Raw genomic sequence first — 18182 nt, 5'->3', positions numbered from 1 at the left:
GATTCTCTTGTAGACCCCTCAGCGTGCTGCTTAGGAGCGACAAGTCATCTGCATAAGAAATGAAACTTAGATCCAAGCCCTCCAAAATGAAGGTCCCACGAACGAATTTAGTTACAGAGTAAATCGCAGAATTAAAGATAATAGGGCTTAGAGCAGATCCTTCCCGAACTCCTTTGAAGAGCCGAATGGGTTCAGAAAGCTTTTGCTTGCGGTGACTGGCAATTGTTTCCCATCCCAAAGCTAGGTGAATATGCGTGTGGGAGTACCAGTCATGGAGAACAAGGACAATGTGGGGGTCGACTCCTGAATCTAAGAGGCACCACAGTGCTTGCGAGTGGACGACAGAATCGAACACAGCGGAAATGTCGACACTGCAGGCAAAGAGTGGCTCTTTAACTAAAGATGTAGACCTCATTATTCTTCTTAGTAGCCAATGGGCGTGTCCACAGCCCAACCCATTTCTGAATCCAAGTTGTTTGTCTCCCATTAGAGCGTTTGACGTAATATGGGGCAACAGTACCTTCTCAAATATTTTGCTGATAACTGATGAAACTGTGATTGGTCTGTGAGCTTTTACAAAGCAAGGGATCTCGATTCTTTTTCAGAATATCGGATGTGCGGCAACCATGAAAGTTGGCAGGTGTGAGTCCCTGCTCGATGCTCATTTGGAATAGTAAGGCTAATTACTCATGTAGAAGTTCTGTGTCGTGCTGTAAGTGCCTCGGAATGATCCCATCGAGCCCTGGAGACTTGTTCTTTATAAATTTTCTCACTATTATCTCAATATGCCGGTTAGAAACAATGACAGCACTGCGGCGGAGTTTTGCGCTGATTAATTGCCTATCTAACTCAGATTTATATACGGAGTCCAGCTCGTCGGGTGGTGGCGCAAACACGTCCTTGTTATGGTTTACCCAACTTTCATCGAGAATGGGACTTTACACATCAGCGTCGGCACTGTTAAATTGGAATCGCTTCCATAAGATGTTTGGGTCACTCCTGCAATCACAAGACAACTTCTCCACTTGCTGGACTTGCATATTCTCGACAGTACATTTGAATTCTTTTTTGGCATGTCGAAAGCACTGAAAAACTACTCCAGAGCGGGGTTTGTCGCAGTCCTTCCACAATTCGTACCAGAACTTGGATCTCTTCTTGGCAAACTTGACATTTGGGTTATCCCATCCCTTTTTAGGAGTGTTGGGGTACACTTTTGCCACTGGAACAGCGGCAGATTCCACAAGCTTCATCGAATGAACAATTTCGGAGCAAAAGATGTTCAGGGCTAGTCTGTCTTCATTTTGGCCATGAGTAAGCAAATGGAACGGTACTTTGATTTTAGCAAGAGTTGAGTCAAGAATATCTTTGTACAAGGACTGATCTATCCTTTGCCATTCACTCTTGATAAACCATGATCGCCTGGGGCAACGCTTGTAGGTGGAGAATGGTACCATTAAGCTAATCCCAAGGTGATCGCTACAATTGTGTTCCGAGTCAACAATGGCTTTAATCCCGGTCGGAAGTAAGAAATTTACGAAAAAGTGATCGATATCTGATGTATCCAGGGATGCGCTGTGAACAAACGTGAAGGACCGGGATTTTGGAACCAGGGCCATAGCGTCTGGCAGACACCCCCTTAATATGGTGAAAAAACGATCATCATCTAAAATCTGACAGTTGAAGTCCCCACTGATAATAATCTTTTCTAACTTGTACTGTTCAGTCAACCTCCTGAGTCTCGCACAAGCCTTCGTATAACGCCTTTCTGAGAGGACATCATGATAATTTGTAGGGAGGTACACTGATATGACTATAAAGCCATTTGGACCAGGAACTCTGATTGCAGAAAAAGAATCGCATGAATCAATTAGCGTGCATTGCAAATTGGAGTCTGCAATGATGAAGATTCCGCCACTTGGCCTTCCAACTGAGCTGTTGCGGATAGCAGGCTGCAAAAAATAGTCCTTTCCTGGAGTTTGGTCAAGGATTGCTGAATGATCAGATGTTATCAAATGTTCCTGAATGTATATTATGCTATGCTTGGTTACTAGATCACTTAAAAGAGACAGCTTGTGTGGAGCGTGCCCGTATATATTTCTGCTATAAAGCGAGATAGTTGCATTCATTGCTTACGTTTGTTTGAACTAGCCTCTAATTGTCTTTTATAAACCGGGCATTGCGAGCTATAACATGGATGCTTTCCAGAGCAATTAGCACATTTAGTATCACGGACACATGGATTGTCCTTAGGGTTTTCGTGATCGCCGGAGCACCTGGAACACTTCGCATTGTTAGGACAATCTCGTTGCAAGTGGTCAAACTTTTGGCCTTTAAAACACCTCAGAGGGGTGGCAACATATTTGTCCACCTTGATATGGCAATAACCGACGTAAACGCCATATTTCAGTGCTTTTTCAAGAGCTTCTTTGGCTCTGAATGTTAGCTTGACTGACTTGCTAGTACCTTAGCGTTTCGCTTCTTGGATCCCTTCCATAGCAGACTCAATCTCCTCGTTTGTCGTATCTTCAGGGACAAATTTAGCCACTGCCAGGAATTTCGGTTTATGGACTTTAACTACAGCCACGGAATTCGATTTTATGCTATTAGCTATAGCTTCTGCATCATGCTCGGTTCTAACATATAACACCAGCGCTTCGCTTCTTGTAACTACCTTCTGTACTTTTCCGGATGCACCATTGGAATCAAGAAATTCTTTCTGCTTTTGGCACGATTTATAGATTTCGGGTGGTGCTTCTTTTACGTGAAGCGGGATACTTAGAGATTTGCTGGGAGTAGGCCACGTTTCAGTGTCAAAACTAGCGTTGCATCAGTCTAGCCATGAATTCATTTTTTCACCACATTCGTTTAGTTTGCACGTTAATGAGGTAAATACATTGTGAGGTATGGAAGGAGTCTCAGATGGATCATAAATAGTGAATTTGAAAGGGAAATCACCCTTAGCGTCCAATTCCTTCATAGCATGAATCGCATCTTCTACGAAAACAGATGCATTTATTGTGCTTCTACGCTCTTTCAAAATGGTTCCATCTTTATCTAATTGATCTCGTATAAATCTTACGGCTTGTGTGACAGATTCCTTATCAAAAAATCTCACGGCAGTCCTTACAACCGATTCATGGGGAATATCTTTGAATTTAAGTGAACGCTGGATGAAATTTAAAGAAGGGCTATATAAATACTTGATTTTCGCCATTTTCTTTCGCTTATAATCTATCCAAATTAAATTCAATCGTATCCAATGATGTCACAACAATTAACAATCCAAGTCCTTAATCACATCCAAAACCGGTCCAAAAAGTATTCGCAAACATATACGTATCGCCTCTGGCTATTCACTCGTTTCTTGGGTGAATGAATGCTGAATGAACTACACAGAATGAATGCTGACGAGGTACAGCCAACAAAACCTGTGGGAAGTGCCGGTACCCAAATTGCCTTTCCCCAGCAGTTTAAGGATCAATATCTGGCCGGTACCGATACGGCTCTTGTGTTTGTTCCCGTCCTCTTCTGCACAGGCTGTCACTAATCAGCGAAAAAACAATGAAATTTGGCCATTAAACTATTTTATTAGCCAAATAATCATTCCTCTTTCCCTTCTTTCCTTCCTTTTCTTTCCCTTAAAATTCGAACTAAAAAAAAATTGTTCAAAACACGGAAATGTCTTACCTGTTGTTGCCACCGTATCACCAAATCCAAACAAAGCAACCCGTCCACATCAATAAGTTTACTTTAGATTATAATCCGTAGCAGAGTATTGTGAAATTTCTGTAATCCTCAAGGTCACTGAATATATTATAGCTCAAGGCACTGAATTAATACAATTTCACAGCTGGTTTTAAAGTTCTCTAGATCCAAAAAGATGTCAACACTCCGGAGACTAAACAGACTCCGGAGTGAGTTCCTGATGTTATTTTGCTGTTTTATACAGCAATATACAGCATATTTTTTTCTGGGCAGCTTTAGCTTTGATCCATGTCTTTTCCCTATATTTATGTTCTTTGGTAAATACTTAGGGGTTGCTGTTTTCTAAAGAAAACATGCTAGCAATATTTTTTAAGGATTCTTATGCTCAGGTACATGCCTATGATGTTTTTCTTTTATTGTTTATATAACTGCTTGGTTTAATCCCTTGTAGAGGTAAACAAAATGTTGGAACAAAAGAAACTGTTCAATTTCTTTAGACAAATATATTGGCCTGACAAAATGCCATTATTGTTCTGCTGTTTTTTAATAATAATTTTCTGTATAAAAAGGTCCTAGTCTACATTCTAAAGCATAAAATACCACAATATGGAAGCTTACCATAGATTAGAATTGTAATATTTGTATGAATTTTTCTTTGAACAAGAAAAATAGAGCTAAAAGAGTTCCTGATGTTATTTTGCTGTTTTTTCCATGCGCTGTCTTCTATTTTTAGGTGCATTGCACTTTCTGTTTTTCTTTCCACTTCTGTTTATGCTTTTCAATATTCTAGGGATTGTACCAATAATTATTAATCATGGATCTATGCAAAAGTCATGCATGTGACATCCAAATCTGTCTTAAAGGTAGGATTTTTTAGTTCAACCAAGTCCAGTAGGCATACTATGTATTGATTTTGAGTTTTTGTGTTATCTGTTGGAAAAATGTATAGGTTTGTAACAAGCTGATACAAAAGAGGAATTAGAAAAAGTGAGTCAATCCCCTCAGAACTATCAACATAATTCGAAATTTAATCTAGATTTCTAAATGTTATTTGGGAAACAATGAACTAATTACCCTTTTTAAGAGAGTAAGAGAGGGGAAAAATTGGTTTTCTATGAGCTGTAGGCTGTGCAATAATTTACCTGTTCTTTAAAATGAAGCTTCTATCTTAATTTTCTGTGTTATCAGGCACTCACGCGCATATGTAAAGCTAGCTCAAAAGCCTGTCAGATGACTGGCAATATATAAGAAACAGAATATTACTCTTTTGAGAGGACTGAAGGGAATTTTCTTCCCTTCCCCCAAACCAAAAATCAACTGATGTATTTACAGGTTTTCTTACAAGTTTGGTATTGGGGTAGAAGTAAGAAAATTCACAAAATTAATGTCATAATAGCTTAAGCCTTTTCTTTGATTTTCTGAAGTTTTTTTACTGGTCTCTTCCCTGTTTGATATGTTGCATAAAAAATTGCCTGAGATTTTGGTTGATGTATTTGAAAGTAGGGTAAAGAGTGTGAATATGTTAAAGAGTGTGAGCCTTGTTAAAAGAACAATTGTGTCATCTTTATTTTACTTTCAGTTACATTTCGTTGATAGGTAAAGAAAATTAAGCCACAAATAAAAAATTTCAAACCTTGTTTGGTAAGTTGTGAGGCACTCTGTTTTGTCCTCATATTTGAGATTAGCCAGGTTAACCCTGGATGCTAACTATGAGATTTACCTTGATGATTGCAATTTAAGTTTTTGCCTTTGGTTTTATGTCAACCTACACTCTAAATAAATATAACCTATTTTTTATATAAACATCACAATATTGTTTTTAGATTAATGATATTCTTAGATCCACAGAAAATTACGAATTATATAATGTTTTTGCTTATAGATGTCTTAACTTTATTTATTTTAATGCACATTAAATTTTGTAGCTAATAATTACTGTGAAGAAAGATGTTAGAAGTTTATGGATTCTATGCTAGGCTGCTGTGAAAAATGGATTGATCAGCCACATATATCTGAATCCTGTAAAGGTTTTAAGCATGCCGTTATTCAAAGGATAAACTCCAAAAAAGGTTAATATTTGTTACTTTTTGGTTAATAGTAAAAAATTGGGGTTTTGGTAAATGCTAAATAGAATATTGGGCGAGATAAATATTGGCAATGTTGCATGTAAAATTTAATCTGACATAATCACTTTTGTGAGATAATTAAAAAAAAAACTGTTGCCATGTTTTGAAAAAATGAGGATCAGCAAAATTGAAGCATAATTAAAGTATGATCTAAGAATAAATTAGCAGATTGTTTTGAAAATTATCTTTAAATTTTAACAATTTCATGTGGGACCCTTAGACATGACGACGGCAGTTTTATTTTATACAAAAGAATTGTGACAAAGTGGCACTATTACTTTGTATCACTTCTAAATCCGAAGCTGTTGGGAAAACTGAACATAGCTGGAACAAATCGTTGGTGAACTGTTTTTTTTAAATAATTATTGTGGTTTCACGCACTGTAATCCAACACTTAGTAAAAATAGAGGCACATCCCAGGTGAGATAATATCTGATAAAAAATTGCAACATTTTGTTATTTTGTTTGCATTTATTCTGCTTATCCTCTCATTAGAAGTATTGGTTAGTGACAGACCTCGTCATTTGGTTCCAATTAACTTATTACTTGTACGTGTGACAGTTGGGAGTAATGGGAAGGGGGGGGTGGGCAATATAAACCAGAAATATGAACTTTTTGAAAATTCCACAGTTCCTTGTGTCACTAACTGTTTGCAGTAGCAATGTTACTCAATTTATTATAGAAAGCCTTAATATCTATAGTAATAAGGCTTCAACTTTTAAAAACTATTTTCAAGTTTATATATCCTACTTCACGTCTTATTGTAAAGCTAAATGGACTGGTCTTAAAAAAAGCTCCAGCCTACGGTTTGCTTCTCCTAGAACTTGTTTCAGTAAGATAGGACACAAACAGGATTCAATGCCAAACTAAAGATTTTGTCTTCAAAGTTAAGACAAATATATGCCTACTTTCATAAATATTTTCGTAAAATTCTTTCAAATTGTGGAAGTAGGGTACAGAGGAGGTCAGAGCTTGAAAGTATCCCATGCCCCTACTTTGGTTGTATATTTAATCTTTAAAAACAATCAACTGAAAAAAACACTTTAAAAACAGAGTGATCAATGAGGGAGGTAAAAACGAGAAGCCTAGCCTCTAAGCTCACTATAGGAATCTCATCCAGTTCCATGTGTTTGACTTATTATACCCGTGCCTTTGGTGACTTGAGCCTACCTATTGATCAGGACTTAGGTATTTGATTGCTTTGCAGGGTGATTAATAGTCTAAATTAGTTAGCCAAATAGTTTAGCTATTGCCTTTACTCTACAAACTAAGTCCAAAAGAATTTTATTTAGACTTTAAAACCAAGCTGTTCTATATACCAGTGTTGCCAGATCATGAAGAAAAAAGTAAGCCGCAGCCTTTGAAAAACAAGCCAAAAATAAGCCAGACAATTTTTTTCCCAGAATCTAACTTTACTTTTAAAGGTGTCCAAGTTTTGACGGCCGTTTAATAGAAATACTCACCACTATTCAGGTCCTTTGATCCTACTGGCAGTATTCACCATTCAATTCGTTCCCTGGCTTCAGGAAGGTAAGTTCCAGTGTAGAGATTATTTTGAGGCTGCATTTAGTAGAATTGCGATAAACTGCTACCCCATGTGGAACTCTAGAGACTTTACAGAAATTCCCGCGCGCTATGTTCAGAAAATCCTCGACCGTGCTTACTTTCCTGTCCAACAGTTCGGGGAAAATTATTGACGAGGACGCCCACCGGCTCGATTTCTTCTGTGTTAGTTCGAGCACTGTCCGTGTAAGCACCGCAATTTCTGTATCCCATAATTTCACTGAGCCGGACCTCCGATTACTATGATGATACTCTGTGACCCAAGGCGTTTTAACGTCAACATTTCGATTCAGTCAGAGGTTCTTTTTGGCGCAATTGTGTTATTGCCAGAACAAATTATTAAAATTGTGTCCCAGTCCTTATGTATTGGTTGGAAATAATGATGCATTACTTAATAACGACCGTAACCCGCAGACAAAAACAAAAAAGATCATTAGATCATTGGTTTACTATCACATAGATACACAAACAAAAATAAGATCATTGGGATATTATCATAAAATTATAGAAATCACTTTGTGTAAAGTCAAAGCTTTGGAATAAAATCCTTTTCCCAATGCTAAATGCGATGCTAAAACGCCCTTAAAGGGCTACGAAAGATACTCAAGGAACACAATCGTACTTTTGTATTTATCACAAGTCCATTCCAGGGTCATAATTGGCTATCTCGAACCACAATACGTCCCTGGGACCAAGAACAAATAAGACTGAGTAGAATCTCTGTCTTTGGTCCATGCACCGACTATTGGATAACTCGTAAAATCTGAGTGGAGATGGAGCCAATTTGAGAACTGGCTGAGTACTGAGTTGACGGCCGTCTACTTTCCCTCATCGGCACCGCGCATTTGCGAGGAAAAGACCGTAGCAGGCCTCCAGGCGTGTATGATTAATGTAATCAAACACTTTCACTTATTCTCACTCAATTTTTCTTCTCCAGGGCTGTACTGCGATGAGCTAGTTGTAGAGGTAACGAATTGTAATGTTTCCGTGCCAGCTCCACCTTCGCTCCGATTCACCGGGTATCAGCCGTATTTTATTTGACTCCGCATGGTTGTAGTATCGAGATAGGGAGACGAAGGTTCTCAGTCTTTATTTGTTCTTGCTGGGACGGATATCCAGTTTCCTGTTTGATGAGCCACATTTTAACGAAGTCCGAACATTCCACCACTTTAAACATGGATGGGAAGTATCGTGGGCCAGATTGGGAATCACACGCGTTATAAATTTCGATACTTTTACGTAAGACAAAATAAGAATTGAATTTTGTTGTTGTGCTGCGAGAGCCAACTCACTTATCGATTTCAGAAGTTTACAACTTATCATAATTATATTGACCTTTAGCGCAATGCTGCTGTCCGAACTCTGGCTGCCAGTCGTTGAGTGAGTGCATTCCTTTTAAGGCGCTTTATGACGGGAAAGCTAAAAAAAGTGGCAGTTTGGAAAAAAATTCTGCAGGATGGAATTTTCGGTAATTAGGAATATCCGTCTTTCATAGCCCTTTAAGATTAACCAAATGCCTTTAAGATGTCACTGAGTTCATCTTCTTCGCGGTAAGCGTCAGGCGCATCAGCTCTGCCACATCGTCCACTGTCAGACGCATTTTCAGCTCCATTTTTCGAATATATGGAACTGTTGAATGAAGTCATTTTGGCCGATGGTACGAATGACGGACAGCAGTGGCCACTGACAGACATCCACAGTCGAAAAATCAAAATTGCGTTTTGGATTGGTAAAAGCATTCTATTCCGAAGATTTGACTTTACACAGTTCATCATAGAAAACGCTCTCTCAACGACTGCGTTGCTGATACGCAAACTCAGCAATGACAATGCCCACTTTGCCAAATCCTGAAAGACTGGCTCTCCAATAGGGTTGCATATTTGAAGTTTTGTTCATTTCTATCTTGCATTTAATGGACATAAATTGTGTATTTATCTGTCTGTTTCATTTCTGGCTGAATATTTTTTATCATTTTTAGAATTTGTAATTAATTTTTCCAACTAGTTGACTAATAACTTCTCCCTATCAGAACTTAATTTTTCGCAGGGGTTTGTAAAGAGATACAAACCACAGAAAATAGCTAGAGTGTACATGACGACAGCATGACGACTCCTGGACGACTCACATGAACTAAACAGCTAAATAGGATCTGTAGATGTTGAAGACATGTCTGTTATGAGGTTGATTCCTGGCGTTATTCTATACTAACAAGTAACAGCTAATATACTGTACCTTCAGCTGTAGTTCAACCCCATGACTTAATGGCTAATGCTTTTTATGCTGTTGTTACGAAGCCACGTGTCTCTTAGGATTTGAAAACTTCACCACACTGCCGCGGTTAGATTCGTATTTTGACCATAGAGTTAATACGTGATTTTGACCTTTCGTGAGCAATCGTTCGTTCGTTCGTTCGAGAATCGGATGAATTGCCAAAAAATATTAATTCTTCCCGAAAAAGTAAATGACGCCAAGATATAAGCCAGCTCAAAATAAAAATAGCCAAGTTTTAAGCCACAAGCCAGTTCCAAAAATTTTCACGCCAGTCACCAACAAAATACGCCAGTTTGGAGTAAAATTAGCCAATCTGGCAACACTGCTATATACGGGTTTGAACTACTTCATAGCTTAGATTGAGGAGTTTAAGTAATATCGTGTTGTAGGGGACACGGACCTATGGCCTCTGTTTTGAGCCCACCAATCTAACACATTGAAATTCCTTTTATGAATCAACAAGGTATAGTTGGTAAACATTCTTGTACCAACTTCGCTTTTCTTGAATATATGCTGCCATGAGTTGACATAACACATCAAAATTGGCGGAATTTGCATAGGGAGTGGAGGAGGGGGGGGGGAATCCAACTAAATTTTTTCACCAAATAATTGTTTGCACTTCTATTTAAAAAAAGTAAAATTAATTTCTACTCCACTTTGAATCTACGAAATTGCAGAATTATGAACAGAGTAATTTTATAATAACATCAGCTTAAAAATAACCAAAGCAAAATTTTGATTTTGCCTGTGAAAAATTATGAAGTTTCCACATAAAAAGACTAGCTTTTGTGACCCCATCAGGGTTCTATTACCGGGTCCGTATTGTCATAATGGGTTCTATTGCAACTTGAACCCTGTGCAGCTGAACCCATCTGTAACTGAACCCTAGTGCAACTGAACCCTGGTGCTGAGTTTTTCAGTATTCTACAAATATGAGCCTATATGATGTGGTAGAACACAACTTAGAATACCTACATGTTCAACCTTGTTAAAATTGTTTGTTTTTTAAAGTTATGATATATATGTCTGTCAAGATCATACATAATAGAGCTTAGTTTTGCTGTCGACGCTGATAGATTCCAAGATAAGAATTTTAGAGAAACCTTCCAGGATTAGTTAAACACTAAACTGTAGAGTTTAAAATTTGACAATTTAGAAGATGGATGGAACAATTTTAGGAAAATAGTTTGTGAAGTTGCTGATGGTGTCTTAAGAAAGAAAGTTATAAAAGCAGCTAGAGATATTAATGAAAATGCTTTATATTAAATAGAGAGGAGGTTGGCCTGTACAAGAATTTTTTGAGTAATGGAACATTATAAAATAAGTTGAATGTTAAAAAAAGGAGAAAGTGTTAAATGTGAATTAATTAGGTGTGAAGTGGAGACCACGGATCAAATTGCCAAAGGTGTAGAAGATGCAGCCTGATGGCATAATATTAATATCGTGTACTGGTATGCTAATAAATTGAGATGGAATTGTCAATCTAGACTTGTCCCTTTTAAAAATAGGAAGGAGCTCCAAATAAAGGCCAGTCATTGTAGTTGTAACTGTAGCTCTAGTAGTTTTAGCAGTGTGTACATAGTGTCCATTGGTTAGTTCAACATCCCCATCAACATACCTGAAAGTTCCAACATAATGGTAGAAGCCATTCATAAGATAATGCTGATACGCTCTTTTGCAACTGCTGGCAAATAGTGTTTTGATTTAGTTCAACTTCCCCATCAACATCCCCTGGAATTTTCACCTTAAAACCCTTAACTTTAGTGGTTGTAGTAATCAAAAATGTGGAAGATGCTGCCAGACGGCGTAATAGTAATATCTTGTACTAGTATTTGCATAAATTGAGAGGGATTTATCAATCCGGACTTGTCCCTGCTGAATATAGGAAGGGGCCCCCAAAAAGGGCCAGTCGTTGTTGTAGCAGTAGTAGCCGTATTAGTATTAGCAGTATGTACGTAGTGCCTTAAGGTTAGTTCAACATTCCTGAGAGTTCCAATATAATACTCAAAGCTGTCCATAAGGTAATGCTGATACGCTCTTTTGCAAATGCATGCACATATTGTTTTGATGTAGTTCAACTTCTTCATCAGCATTTCCTGAAATTGTCACCTTAGACGTGGAAGATGCATCATCCCCTGAAATTTTCACCTTATTATCATTAACTTTAGTAGTCATATTTGTCAAAGATGCGGAAGATGCATCCAGACGGCATAATAGTAACGTCTTTTACTGGCATTTGAATAAATCGAGAGAGAATTGTCAATCCGGGCTTGTCCCTGTTGAATCTAGGAAGGGATCCCAAAAAGGACCAGTTGTCATAGTAGCAATAGTAGCTGTATTAGTATTAGCAGTATGTACGTAGTGCTTTTTGGTTAGTTCAACATTTCTGAGAGTTTCAATCATAGGTAGAGCAATAGCGCTGCCTAAGTAAAGATATAATACTCAAAGCCGTCTATAAGGTAATGCTGATTTGCTCTTTTGCAACTGCATGCACATAGTTTTTTTTTAGTTCAAATTTTCCATCAATATTCCCTGAAATAATAATAATTTATTTTTAACCCACATCATATATAAAAATGATATCGAACCAGCGATCCTGAAAGATCGGGAGAGGGCTCATTCGATCAGAAATCGAAAGTTGTAGTTTCCGTTTTAAGTGACTAGAGCCCCAATGACCCCTAGGAAGGTCAGAAATATTTTGTGTCGTTATCATTCTTCCATGAAACTTTTAGGGCCATATGTTTCTCACTAGTCTTGGTGATTGGTTTAAACTCAAAATTCATATTCTCAATCTTTGAAAATCCTAATAATAGATGATATATATCATAGTAAAGATTGTGGAAGCCGATAGGTACATAAAGCTTGCTACGTAATATGATATTATAAACACTGTAGGCCTTGCCTCTGAAACTACCTGTAATATGACAATGATCTTCTACAGAACGCTTCCCGATAGATTTTAGGTCCTTTCCTAGACGTTTTTCACAAATCAGGTATTTCCATTAAAGTGAGTCATTAAACAGCCTTCGAAGATGGCTTATTCGGTTGGAAGTTGGAAGGGCTGGTGCCCTTTTTCCTAGTCGGGGGTGATTGGAGGGCAACTGGCACCCCTTCCACACCCACCGTTTCCCGAGACACATCCAATCGGAGTTTTGGGATGGTCATTTCGTTCAACATAGTTGAAAGATCCGGCAATTTTGTCTTTGGGGATGAAACTCTCCCCGCAGCCCTCAGGGCGGGGGTTGTAGGTTGTGTCCTGGGGCATGTGAGGCTTTTGTAGAGGCCGTTGTCGTAGAAGCTTCAAAGGGGGCTCAGTTGATTGGAAATTGAAAGGGCTCATTTGATTGGAAAATGAAGGGGCTAGTGCCATTTTAATGGTCGAAATTGATTGGAGGGGGTCGCAACTGTCCCCCCTCTCACGCCCACCATTTCTCCAAACTCATCCAATCAAAATTTTGACTGAATATTTACTGAATATCAGGGTTCGGACTCGCCTGTAAATTCCAATAAATTCCTATATTTTAATGGACTCCTATAAGATGCCTGTATTTTGGCTAAAATCCTATTATTACTATATTTTCGGCTGAAGAGCACCAAGAGCATTGCTCATGATTTGCAATTTTCACTGCTCGTTAAGTAAACCAAGATGTGCTTTTCTTTGCTTTTGACTCTGCTTGTAGACTGCGCTGTCTTTTGGTGTAGATCAATAATTAATTACAACTGTTGAGCTGTTTGAACTTAACTAATCCTTTGTGTTGGGATTAGTAAGCTGCTTTTGCCTGGGCTATGCTGTTGTGTTGACTTAGTAGCCTATGTTTTGTTTTTTGTCATGTTGGGTCTGTCCAAAATGAGCGAAGATCAGTATACAGGCTAGCAGTCTCTGCTTAATGAGACTTTGAGTTCTTGCGACTTATGCGTTTTCTAGCTGAACGCTATAAAAGGCTAATACGAATACGGCACAGTTTCGGACATACCCACATTTTTTCTTTTTATGGACTTTTAATCGCGGGATGCTATTTCACAGGTGATGCTTGGTAATTAAGTATGGGGCCTACCAAGTTCAATAGTTCATGGCTTGCTAAGACGGATTCCAGTGGTAGAAAGATTGGCGAATGGCGTAAGACTGGGAACAATCAGCACTCATTCTTTTGCAAACTCTGCTTGAAAAATCTTGGTTGCACAGCTGGGGTTGTTCAGCTAGTAAGCTCAGACGTCGCCCAGGCTGAGTGGCTGCTTTTGCGAACGGAAACTGGACCCCGTGAGGACATTACTCGGATCGATCATTTTTGGAGCCATTATTTTGGATTGGTGAATGAGCACGGGGACAGCAAGTACCCGGAACTTACCAAACTTATCAAAGTGGTGCAATCAGATGGTCGATACCGTGCGGAACGTGCAAGGTTCAACAGCTCTTTTGTAATAACAAACCGTTCTGGTTTTTCTCCATAGAGCCTCAACGTGTCATATACCATGAGTCTCGCATCCAGAACGCGTTCAGACATCAAGGCCTGGTCTTCACCGAGAATCCTACCAGAACGCGAGAACCCACGCTCAACATCTGCGCTGCCATGCGACAACGTCATCACCGCTTTGATAAGTTTGGTAAGTTCCGGGTACTTGCTGTCCCCGTGCTCATTCACCAATCCAAAATAATGGCTCCAAAAATGATCGATCCGAGTAATGTCCTCACGGGGTCCAGTTTCCGCTCGCAAAAGCAGCCACTCAGCCTGGGCGACGTCTGAGCTTACTCCAATCGCAATCTCGCGTGCCACAACTGCTATGTCTGCAATGCTTCTTGAATCCTTCATATTGATTGGACTCAAACAATGTAAAGCCTCTAGAAAACCCTCCTTTTCCAGAGGACATTTGTTCAAAATATGGCGAATACCCGCAATAAAATGTTTTCGTTCATTGATATAGAAAATGGCCTTGTCTTTTAGTGTTGCTTTCTCATCAAAAGCTCGTTCCACATTTTCTGAAACTACGAGCTTTTCTGCAAATTTTTCAGCAAGGTTCAACATTTCTGGCGATAAATATTCAGTCTTGGTCACAAAATATGGAGTAAAGCGTCACAACTAGTCTTTTGATCTCTGAGTGCAGAACGTGAATGAGAGGCTCTTCTTTTTGGAATAGTTGGGTGAAACTCATGAACAGTTCTGCTGAGGCTAGAACAAATTCAATTTGGGCCTTCATCGTCGCACTTTTGATACAAGCCACAATCTTCAGAAATTTGGGAGTGGACAGAAGATTCTTCAGTTTTTTCTCTCTCAGCACAAAGTTCAGGAAGTACTCTAAGATTGCCGGCCACTGATGCATGATTCTAGCGAGGGCTTGTCCGATCGTCAGCCAGCGGCTTGGGACATGCTTTATGTTTGTCTTTATTCGGGAAGGGGACAAAAAAAACACTATTGCAAACATTTAAAAATCTAATGACTCTGATTGTAAAGATAACTCCGGGAAATTCCTTGCTTAACTGAGCCGTCTTACAACCATATAGCTATCATCATTTTAATGATATGCTAGTTGTTACAGACTCATCAGTTGAATAATTAAGATTTTGAGAGTAGCAACGCATATTGAAAGGATTCAATTTAAGTGTATTTTCTTCGATTAGTTCAACCCTTGAATGAAATCTCCTTCCCTAAGCTAATGGCCTACCATCTAATCTTGGCCTATTTAGAGCAATTCATTGGGTTGGTGGTGCCCGGGGAAAAATTGATTACAGAGCCCCCTCCCGAATCAAATATAATAACAAAAGCCGAATCAAAGTAAAACATTTGATAAAAGTGGGCAACCCACAATCGCGGTCGTCCAACAACGGTGCCCAGGGAAGCTGCAACGGCCCCCCTTTAAACGGCTCTGGCCTATTGTAATGCTGGCATACCAGTTTCATGGGAATCTGGAGTCAATTTATAAGTTGTAGGGTATAGGGTCTAAGAACGCCCCTAAAAGCTATTCATTATTTTTTAAAGACCCAGTTTCTCAGTCCTTATAATTTTTTGCCATACCCATCCAACGGGGAGGGGCATTCAAAGTATTAAAAAGTTGTCCTCCCCAATTGTTTTTATATTTCTTCAATGATAGTGTGATTTGCCCTGGATCAGACTTTTCCCTCGGATCACTAACACAGACAGGGTAGTTTAAACACTCCGTAACGGGTGTTTAAAGAACGATAATTTTAACCTTTTCAGTATTTAAATTCAATATTTAACCTTCATAGTGCAATTTTTCGGAGGATCTTCTAGCATTCAATGTTTTTCCATTTTAGTTTATTTTTTAGAATTTTTTGAACAATTCACCTTTATTTTTTGTGCCACCGTATGGTATATTTGCAAGACAAAATAACATTTTCTATCTGAACAAGACCCAGAAAGAAATCTTAAAACATAATTTAATACAAATCAAAAATAATACTTAAAAACAAAACAAATAACAATACTTAAACTTCCATGTTAAATACTAAACATCAAGTCAGCCGAATCAAAAGCAATTATGTCAAAGGGCGACCTGCAATAGAAATAAATATACGATAAAAATAAATATGTAATAAAAAGTTCTTAATAAAAAAAAAGTTTATTTTGTTCTTTTGTCCGCTGTTTGGGCCAACTACCTATCCAGCCGGTATTTACCTAGTTTTCAAACGGAAAAAACAGCCTCGGATCGGACTTCTTTCTAGTAGACGACCAAATGCGCACCCAAAGACAATTCTTACGGATACAATTACTGTTACCTACTGCAAAGTACGTGGTGTCCGATCCAAGTTGGATCACCTACAGCACTTGATGAATGAGGTCTCCCCTTCTGTCATGTGTGTATCCGAAACCAACCTGAATTCTAGCGTCATTGATAGTGAGATCAGTATTCCTGGTTACACTCTGCTCAGGCTGGATCACAAAAACCCGAGAAACTTGACTTTTGGTGGAGGTGGTGTTGCTATATACCTTAAAATTAAAATCCCTTTTTGGCACTTTCGATTCCTAGTGACAAGGAAAGCCTTTTGGGTTAAAGTAAACCTATCAAACAAATCGTTTGTTATTGCTACAGTCTATAACCAGCCAAAGATGAAAATCACCGAACATCTGGAACTTTGCTGGGAATTTGTGAAGCAATAGTTCCCTAAATCAGGTATAATAATCCAAAGAGACTTCAAAATTCATCATGGCCCCTCGTTGAAAAGTCGTACGACTGATGCGGAGGGCTTAGCTCTGCTACACCTGAGTCTTGCTTACGGCCTAGAAAAACTTGTTGAATTCGACACTTATATCGGTCCTCATAGATCATCCAGGCTTTAGAAAGACCAGAAAGAATGCTCACAAGAAATGGCGTTCAACTGAATTCGACGAGGACCGGGCTGATTTTATTAGCGTTTGAAACGAGTCTTTTAAAGCTGCACGTCAAGCTAGAGTCAATTATAAGCACAAGTTTGTAGACAAGCTGAAAAGTGCCCCTACAAAGCAGTGGTGGAGGGTCGTCAAAGAAGCCTTACCGTCATCTAAATCAACATGAATTCCCTTGCTTCATGTTGAAGGGACGATGATCCAGTCAGGCCAGGAAAAGGCAGACGTTCTTGCAGAAGCCTTTTCAAAGGTCTCCCAGCTTGATGAGAACGGAGTTTACCCTCCCCCCTTTCCACCACGAACAAATGCAAAAATCACCAGCGTTAACCTAACTACTAGGAAGATGTTCAGAACGCTAAGCCAGCTGAATATCACCAAAGCTTCAGGACCTGACAAGATTCCCAAATCATCCTTAAAGGATGTCCCCCTGAACTTGCTGGTCCTCTTGCCTCTCTCTATAGAAAATGCTTTGCAGCGGGATTATTCCCGAAAGCCTGGAAAACCATTCATGTGGTCCCTGTTCCAAAGGCAGAGTCTGACCTTACTAATGTAGGATCGTATCGTCCAATAAGTCTGCTGCCCTTTGTAGTTAAAATATATGAAAGCGTCATTAATAAGACCCTTTACCAATACCTTGAGTCATATCTGTTTTTGGCTGACACGCAATATGGTTTTCGCAGAAAACGGTCAACGTTAGACTGTTTGACTGCACAGTGTCAATAGTGGGTTTAGCTCCTTTCTCATGGACACGATATTCGCCTTCTCTCCTTTGACATTGCAAAAGCTTTTGATCGGGTAAGGCACAAGGGACTTCTTTGTAAACTGAAAGCCTATGGCATTCATGGTCGACTATTTGACGTGCTTGCTGACTTTCTTCGTCAACGATCGTTGCAAGTAAGTATTCTTGGGCCAAGTACCACAAGTACCGGCGGATGACACAAACAAAAACATCAATCGCAAAAGACGAAGATCCCAGTGAACCACACAAGGAGCTTCAGGCTGACCTGGGGAAAATTGAGGCGTGGGCAGGTGCATGGCATGTAAGTTTTAACGCATAAAAAATGAAAGAGTTCCTAATTTCTAAGGAGCATAATATGAGGGCTCATCCTGATTTCACCTTCAAAGGAGAGGTAATGACTTGAGTTGATACACTTTGCCTACTTGGAGTTAATTTCTCTTT

The 18182-nt window shown here is 39.0% G+C and overlaps 1 long non-coding RNA gene across 1 annotated transcript in view; it reads left to right on the top strand.

Annotated features, from left to right (window-relative positions):
• Nucleotides 1–18182, top strand: part of LOC148957016 (uncharacterized) — a 93110-nt gene that overhangs the window by 47315 nt on the left and 27613 nt on the right. The window contains exons 3-4 of the long non-coding RNA XR_016142466.1: nucleotides 4496–4568; nucleotides 5631–5774. This is a non-coding gene — a long non-coding RNA (uncharacterized LOC148957016). The remainder of the gene's footprint in view (nucleotides 1–4495; nucleotides 4569–5630; nucleotides 5775–18182) is intronic.

This window comes from Artemia sp. Qi Xiang Cuo, chromosome 1, assembly GCF_049724085.1.
Source record: "Artemia sp. Qi Xiang Cuo chromosome 1, ASM4972408v1, whole genome shotgun sequence".
Lineage (NCBI taxonomy): Eukaryota > Metazoa > Arthropoda > Branchiopoda > Anostraca > Artemiidae > Artemia > Artemia sp. Qi Xiang Cuo.
Note: the sequence above shows the minus strand (reverse complement) of the source record. Positions and strands in the feature narration are given on the sequence as shown.